The 8974-nt window shown below is 35.1% G+C and overlaps 1 long non-coding RNA gene across 1 annotated transcript; it reads left to right on the top strand.

The window, feature by feature from the left end:
* The first annotated feature begins 288 nt into the window (after window positions 1-288).
* On the top strand, window positions 289-1726 carry LOC139862931 (uncharacterized). The gene is made up of 3 exons (XR_011764324.1): window positions 289-514; window positions 593-849; window positions 1002-1726. It is a non-coding gene; the product is annotated as an uncharacterized lncRNA (long non-coding RNA).
* The last annotated feature ends 7248 nt before the right edge of the window (window positions 1727-8974 follow it).

An 8974-nucleotide genomic window follows, 5' to 3' on the forward strand; every position in this document is an offset into this window, starting at 1 on the left:
CCCTTCCAAGATATTATCTAATTTTTATTTTGAACTTTTCTAATGACAACCCTAAGGATTGTCATTAAGAAATAAATATATGCATAAATAAGTAGTACATGAAGGTAGTTTTCTGCAGGAAGGGATAGTTATATTGAATGTACAATTGTTTGATGCATGTCTGAATGAACCCTTAGGGCTGTCATTAGAAATTTTCTTTTATTTTTTATCATTTACCCTAATAAGTGGGACACGTGCTACTTATTTGAGTTTCACCCCATCACTAATATTCGTTCCCGTCCCCATCTCTCTCTAATAATAAAATACCCCCAAATGGTTTTCGCGGTCGACTGTGCCTCCATGCCGTCGTTATAGGCGCCGCCGCCACTACCAATGAAAACGTCACGATTTTTCGTACAATACGGTACAAATTTTATGTACTAATGTCATATTTTTCGAACGCACCGGAAACATGTCCGATGGCCGGAATGTATAGGAATACGGCGGAGGGAATAGTTTCCTCTCGGTAACGAGGGTAAGATGACATATTTGATCAGTTTCTGTTAAATCCTGTATATAATTTGTATTGAATTTAATAGGGTTTCCAATCTAGGGTGTTCCTAATAGTCTGAAAGTGGATTTATGTTGGTACCAATCATGTTGAAAGTAGTTTTGTTAATGTGGAACCTGTTGGGAGTGGTAAATTTGTTTCTTATTTATATTATTTATTATATTTATTGGTATATGTTTGCTTTATTGTATGTTCTTATACCGTTTTTTGTTGTTAAATGTTGATACTATGGGTGGATTTAGTTTCTTTAATGAGAAATGGCTCAGCTGCCCCAACGTTGTGTATTCCAGTACCTTTAGGTTTGGCTTTTATTTATTTTTTTATTTTTTAATCTTTTTTGTCATTTAAGTATATGGACGATCGCATAAAAACATAACACAGTTTAGTCTGATTTCTCTTACATGCAGTTTTTCTTCATTGTAATCTGATTCTTGGTTTTGTGTATAAACAGGTACTGTTGTAAAACACAAACGAGTCAAGTTTTTAGTTGATCGCCTGATCTTGCTCGGTTTGTAGACTGTGTACTTTGATGTTGGATAGAATCTAAGGTATCTTACGCTTGCGTGATATCAGGTTTTTCATAGTTTTTAATTTAAATTTTTGGGTTAACAGTTAAATTGAGCCCTAAGGAAAGTGGCCACGACCTCAAAGGAACAGAAGACAATAGAATATAAAGCAACCGAAGATCACACGCACATGCTACTAATTTTATATCATCTTTTATGCCCACCATTATATGCATACTTATAAACTTTTGTATGTAACTACTAATAAAACTTATGTAATAACCCTTTGCACATATCCTTTTGTAAATTCGTAACGAAACCCACCGCAGCATCGCGCGGTGGACCAACAACTTGTTTTCATCAAAAGAAACAGAGATCGTGGTTCTAGAGCTAAAGGAAGAAATTAGGGTTTGAGAAAATTGAAGATAATCTATGGTTAGTTTGTTTCATACAACAAGAAGGAAGCAAGTTTAAGCAAAATACCATCATCATCACCTCCATTGTCACCCTAATTGTAAGAACTCAACTATGTTACTTGAGATTATTTAGAGTTTTGATTGATTCTTAAGATTAGTTTGTTTCTTGTTTGAAGTTTAAGAAGTGTAGGTTAGTCTAGAAACCTTGACTTTGTAGTTTAGATGTAGCAATTTTTTTTTTAAATGGTGACATTACGAGGCAAAAATTTATTAGTTTGAGTTTTGTGTTTGAAGATGACTAACCCACAAACATGATTTGGTATTTTGTGTGAAGTTTATGTGTAATTGTTCAAGAAATTATTGGAGATGTATTTTGTGTAACAATTGTTTTGTTGATGGTTCGCTGAAGTCAAAACTTTTTGGAAGTGCTAAAATGGGCTTTGGTTAGAATGTGTCTAGTATGGATATTTGTAGAAAGGAAGGTGTAGCATCACACCTCTCTAATTGAAGAGAAGAAGTATGGTTAGCGATATTGTATGTTGTGTTTGTAGGTTGCTAGAGAAGTACATGTTTTGTGACATCCTTTTGGACGCTAAATAGCAAGGTGAGTTCATGAGTGGGTAAATGGGTCGTACGCCATTGTCATCCATTCGTGCAAGTTGTGACATATCATTTCGTGGATGGGTTCTCATTTGTATATGTAGCTTGACCAAGGCCATGGTACTAGCTTCGGCTAATGATTGTAGGTGCTAATTGCATTGTTCAATTACCTCGCATGTTGAAGACTATGAATCCGTTAGTTTTTTTGGATATAGGGGCCAAGTCCCCGGCAAAAATCATTAAAATAAAAGGTTATTACAATCAAACATTTCTAAATATTAGAAGGCCTAAAAAGGGATTTTTTTTTTTTTTTTTTTTTTTTTATGCACATCCCAAACATAAACATCTAAAACTAAGCCTATTAAAAATAAAAACACAAAGAAACTAGTATTTACAATACAATTACTACTAAGCACAAAACAGTCTTCATCATATATATCTTCAAATCAGCTTTCATCTTCACATATTCTGCACTAAGACCATAAATCAACACATCCCATTTGAAATTTTCAACTTTTACAACACTTGTACAAAACCCCCAAACAACATATGAGATTAATACCAACCATAAAGTAGAACCTGCAGCAGCAATAGCAATCTCTGCCCAAATCAAAATCATAACACCAACAGCTACCCATACCCGTAATGTAGTCATACTGATGTATATCCATATGACCCGGGTGGGCCTAATTTTATATAATGGGCTGTTCAAGTTTGGGCCAAGAATTACAAGATGGGCCAAATATTTATAGTGAATATATGCAATCTGTGTGCCGGGGCCATTTAATAAAACAAATGGATAGCAAGATAGAGTTGGAGTCAAGCTTAGAGTATTCTGGAGTGTTCCTTCATATTTATCGTTTATACTCCTATAGTTATCTATTATTTTACTTCCTTTAATTTAGGGGAGAAGTTATTTTATTTCCATAGTTATCTAGTATTTATACTTTCATTCATTTGTTTTGTAAAGCAGTTTTTTATTATTGATTAAAGATACGTGAATAAAAACCGTAAGGTTTTTTTTATTCAACCGAGAAGGTTGTGTTTTGTTTAAACCGAGAAGGTTTAATCGCTATCCTATCTTTATTGTTAAGCCATTGATCCTTAATCCGCATTATGTGGTATCATAGCTCAGGCATGGCTAAACAAATTGAGTTTGAGAGATTGAATCGCAAGATTCAAAAGTTGGAAAACATGCAAAATCTCTTGCGTCGTATAGAGATGAAGCTTGAAAATCTTGAAATTTCAAGAAAGGCTCAATCCGATGACACTATCGATTTGGTTGATCAAGTTTTTAATATGGAGTATATTCCCGAACCGTTTGTGGAGGAAGATACTCAACCCATTTATGACACCGATGGCGAGGAAGATGAAGATTACAAAGGGGTGTGTGTTGTAATGCATGCTCTTGTGAGCAGAAGTGACGGAGTTCGGTGTAATAATCATGTGACAGCCTTGCACTTTAAAATATGTCCAATGGTTAGCACAAAAGTTACATCCGGGGAGTCGACAACAAAAGTCGAAGGGTACGGTGTTTCAAAAGTAATATTTGATTCCGTTGTTAAATCCTTGAAGGTTGAAAATAAGCTTTTATCTCAAGTTAAATTATATTTTTTTTGTGGGTCCATTTTAGAACTTGTTATTCTAGTTTATAAAAGCAGCGTGCCTCCTAATGTTGTAGACTCGAGGACGAATTTTTTCGAAGAAGGGGATGATGATGTATATCCATATGACCCGGGTGGGCCTAATTTTATATAATGGGCTGTTCAAGTTTGGGCCAAGAATTACAAGATGGGCCAAATATTTATAGTGAATATATGCAATCTGTGTGCCGGGGCCATTTAATAAAACAAATGGATAGCAAGATAGAGTTGGAGTCAAGCTTGGAGTATTCTGGAGTGTTCCTTCATATTTATCGTTTATACTCCTATAGTTATCTATTATTTTACTTCCTGGGGAGAAGTTATTTTATTTCCATAGTTATCTAGTATTATCTAGTATTTATACTTTCATTCATTTGTTTTGTAAAGCAGCTTTTTATTATTGATTAAAGATACGTGAATAAAAACCATAAGGTTTTTTTTATTCAACCGAGAAGGTTGTGTTTTATTTAAACCGAGAAGGTTTAATCGCCATCCTATCTTTATTGTTAAGCCATCGATCCTTAATCCGCATTACATACTCATTTCAAAATCCAATCCAATAACCAGCAAAAGCAAATATCACGGTAACAACAGTGAAAACATCACCAAAAGCAATTATAACCCATTACACAGTTCCAGTAGCAAATATAACCCAATATACAGTTATAAGAATGGCCCAATGCAGAGTACCAGTAGCAATAATTACTCATCACATAATACCAGTGACAAACATGGCCCAAATTAGGAACAAGGTGGTAATCATAGCCAGATCAGAATATCAATCAAAATCCATAATCCATAATAGCTATTATAGTGCAGATAAAATTCATATGCATATGAAGTAGGCAAACCTAACCCATAATGAAAAAGAAGCTGCAATATTGATCAAAATCAGCTAGAAAAGACCAAAGTTGATCCAAATATCTATTCCACCACCAGATAAGTAGCATAAACCATAAGAGAGAGCACCAACAACAATATTCATCAAATGATCCAGGAAACCAAGAACAGCACAGACTAAAATACACACGAGACTCTAACCCTAGACAACAAAGGTACCAGAATAGAAGTAGTACCTTACTAACACATAATGATGACAGTTGATGATCATCATGGCAGCCTGGACTATCCATAACCTTCATTGGTATAATTCTACACACCAAATATAAAAAGCAGCAACCAACTCCAACTTTAAAATTATACCTCAGATTATAGACATCCATCTCATCTTGAAATGAAAGGGAAAGCTCAACAAAAGTGTTTAGGAATAAAGTGAGACAATTTTTCATCCTTATATCATCTTTAAAAAAGAGGGTTGTGCCACCATAGCCCTGCACACCCACCAATGTCTCCATCTTAATGCAACCAAAATTGACTTTGACACTTAAAACACACTAGTTTGTGAAAGAGTACAAACCATTGATTTTTAGACTTGATGCACATCACAGTCATAATATTTATAATAAAAACCACTGTTGCAAGACACCGTCTCGGACCGTTGCGACGCCCGTTTAGACGGTTTGGTGACTAGCCTGTCCCGCCTCGAAGAAAACGTTCTAATATGACAGTCAACGGTCAAAATTCGGGTCAAAGTTGAAAAAAATCATGTCAAAGTCTTTCAAAATTCGGAAAAAACAGAAAGTCGGTAAAATTGGTCAAATTTATCGTAATTTAGTTTGAATTTTCTTTATTAAATTAACTGTAATAGCGTTTTTGGGTACAAATTAGTTAATTAAAGTTTTTGGCTTTAAAATAAGTACACATATACACATTTATATACTTATATATTTAAAAGTCAACTTTGGTCAACGTCCGTCTCGACCCCCTTCTCGACCCCGTCTCGAACGTCTCGGCCTTTTTAGGACCCGACCGTCTCGACCCTGTCTCACGTCTTTTGCAACCTTGATAAAAACCATTGCAGACTCTACCCAAACACACCTTATAACTCCCAAACCCAATAAGATAATACAAATAGACATAGGCACAGACACACAAGGTAAAGAGTACCAAGATTGATGTAGCACTCTGTTATCATTCAAATTTTGAGAATGACCAATACATTGGCAGCCTGGGTAATATAATTGGATCATCAACTGGTCCTTTTCACAAATTGCATTGAACACACTCCTTCTGCATGCCCAAAGGATCAGTTTTACCAAAAACATTCCCATCTTACCTCCAATAAAGAAAGGCAACAAAGTCTTCAAAAGGAATAAAAGTGAAGATTTTTCCAACCTTATTGCTCCTTTAAAAAAGAGAGTAATGCCACCATGACCATGCATGCTCACCAGTTTCTCCATTCCTAGATGACTATTTTCCTAAAAATAACATCTTTGACTCAAGTCAAACCTGTGATAAAATATAGATTCAACCTTAAAAAATACCAAAAAAATTTGACATATAAAAGAAGGAAAAGCAGTCATGACAACTACCCAAGCTCCCCTTATATCTCCATAACCCAAATGATGACCCACTGACAATATGTACAAATTATAACAATTCCAAAAGTAAAGTTTGCATGTAGTGATCAACAGGGAACATCAAACACTCCATACTCCTGTTTTCAGCCATAATGCAATCTATGACAACTGTAGCATCATGCCTCCACCATCTTCAATTATCACTGATCTTTGACATCATTATTAACATTTCTACCCAGATTCACATTCCACATTTCAGCAGCTAACTTAACTTGGCTACTATTCTTAATAAAAAACAGCTTATTAGGGGGGGGGGGGGGGGGGGGGAAAAGCTTTAATCTAACCAAAATGAATCCGTTAGTTGCTTGTAGAAAGTAATGTTATATGTATATATGCATTGCTTGTTAGTAGATTATTTAAATTTAGTTATTTATGTACTCACTAAGCAATATTCTTAAACCCGTGAAGTTGTTTATGTATTCTTTAGGTGAAGTTGGATCAAGTACGAGAGGCGAGAAAAATATGTAGTTTGCTAGTTAGAAGACTACTTTTGGTAAGTGGAATATCCATTTTTTAGCACCGCAAAGATGTTAACCGCTTAAAAAAGTATGAAACCATATTTTTGTTGTCAAATTGTCATGATACATTGATTTTATTTAATTAAAATTTCCTTGGTATGATGTTATTATGTAGGTCAAGTTTTTGGTAAATATTCATAACCTTGGTCTAGTAAAAATTGCATGTATTTTGTTGTTACATATTTGAAGTTATGAATTGGGGGTCAAATTAACAATCGATGAAGGAATTAGAAAGTCGCTAAATTGAAGAAAATGTGTGTTTTTATTGTTTAGTAGATGTCTAATAATGTGTTTTGTATGCAAAATGGCTCATATTTTATTTGCAGCAAGTGTTAACATGTGTATGAAGTTATTTGAAAGTTCTTTGGGTCAAAAGAGTCAGATTGTGTCAAAATCTGGAAAAACTGGGGTTATAGGTGTGAGCTACGTGCACTATTTTTTCAACTGAAAACTGGAAAAGTAACTTTTTAGGGTGCTATCGCGCACGAGTAGTGCGCTCTAGTGCGCTCCGCTCCGCGCACTAAGCCTGCTAAAAAAATACGAGTCTTGTGCATTTCAAAGCAACCTAGTAAAAGATGTAATCTTTAATGGTTTGCTTTTGATTCTTGTTAGAATGATGTTAATTGGCTTCAAAAGCTCCCAAAATCACCAAGTTGACCCAAACGGCTAGGGTTCTCCAAACTTGCATCTCGCTCCAAACCCTAAGATTTTTATTACTCCCTCCGTCCCAAAATAGTTGACCTGTTGGAATTTTTAAAGTCAATTTATTAAGTTTTGACTTTAATATTTGTTGATTTTTGCTATAGAATATTTGATGAAATTTATATGTATAGATTGATTTTCAAATGTGTTTTCATTTGGTATTACTTTCATTCGATATTATATACTACAAATAAAAATATTTAAAGCCAAAGTTGAAGAAAAAAGACTCAAAAAATCAAAACATGACAATTATTTTGGTATGGATGGAGTAATAGTTTTCTCAAACCGACATGACCAAGCGCCGCTTTCGCGATGGGGAATCCCTCAACCCTGGACTAAAGCAGCTCTTTCTCTGGCACTTTCAATCATCAGTGCGGCGCTTTCTTGGGAAAGTGGCTGTTCTCCTTCAACTCAAAACTCTCGAATAGAATTCCTAGAGGCACTTATCTTCATAGCGACTTTTTTTTTTTTTTTTTTTTAAAACAGCTGATAGATTTTATTAAATCAAAACACTGGCAAGGAGCTAGTGATAAAAAACGATTACAAAGGGTTATTAAACCAAGTTGACCATAACGGTAAAACTTTACATCTAGATTGTAACCAAGAAAAGGAAATAAAACGAATACAATCAAACATATCTCCTTCCTGAATACTATTTGTACCAAAAACAGTATCATTGCGATAACGCCATATCCACCATAGAGTGGCCGAGAAAATACACGTAAGTTTTTCCTTTTTCAAGCTCGAGCCTGTGAACGAGTCTAACCATGAAAATATATCATCCACCGAAAAAATAGGCCAAGTAACACCTGCCCAACTCTTTATTGCAATCCAAATTGAAGAAGAAGAGTGACATGTAGAAAACAGATGGTCCTTATTTTCAACACCAACACTATATATAGGGCAAATGATAGTGCTAATGTCAATTCCTCGAAATAGAAGATTCAACCGCGTTGGTAGACGATCTCGAATAAGTCAGCTAAATAAAAATATTTAGCAGGTAAAAATTTGCTCCATCTTGTGCATGGCAAGGAAGAAGGTAGAAGCTCATCATCAAGAAACTCCCTCGTTCCTTTTACCATGAATAGGCCATCACTTTCAATATTCCAAAACCATTTGTCTGGTTGATCGTTGATGTTAACATATTGAAAATCAGTCAACAACGAATCAATATGACATGTTCTCGGAGGAGCTCGCAACCAAGACCAGGTGTAACCATTATCATGAATTCGATCACGTATAAGACAAGTTGGAGTACTATCTAACATGAAGAGACTGTTGTATTTTGATGTTAGCGTGAAATTACCAAGCCATTTGTCTAACCAAAACAAGGTTGAACAACCATTACCAATGCGCTTTTGAAGTGTGCCATGAGGAATTAAGCCGGTTGAAACGCATTGGTTAACAGACTCGACGATTGAGCTCCAAACACCAATCGAGTTACATCTAGAACCATCAAAACCCAAGTGTTCACCGTGAATTGTTAAGTAGCCTAACCCATGGTGTAGTGTACGATCTCAAGTACCATTTGAGTAAAAGGGATAGAATAAATGAGTTTA

The sequence above is a fragment of the Rutidosis leptorrhynchoides genome, chromosome 8 (genome assembly GCF_046630445.1).
Source record: "Rutidosis leptorrhynchoides isolate AG116_Rl617_1_P2 chromosome 8, CSIRO_AGI_Rlap_v1, whole genome shotgun sequence".
In the NCBI taxonomy this organism is placed as follows: domain Eukaryota; kingdom Viridiplantae; phylum Streptophyta; class Magnoliopsida; order Asterales; family Asteraceae; genus Rutidosis; species Rutidosis leptorrhynchoides.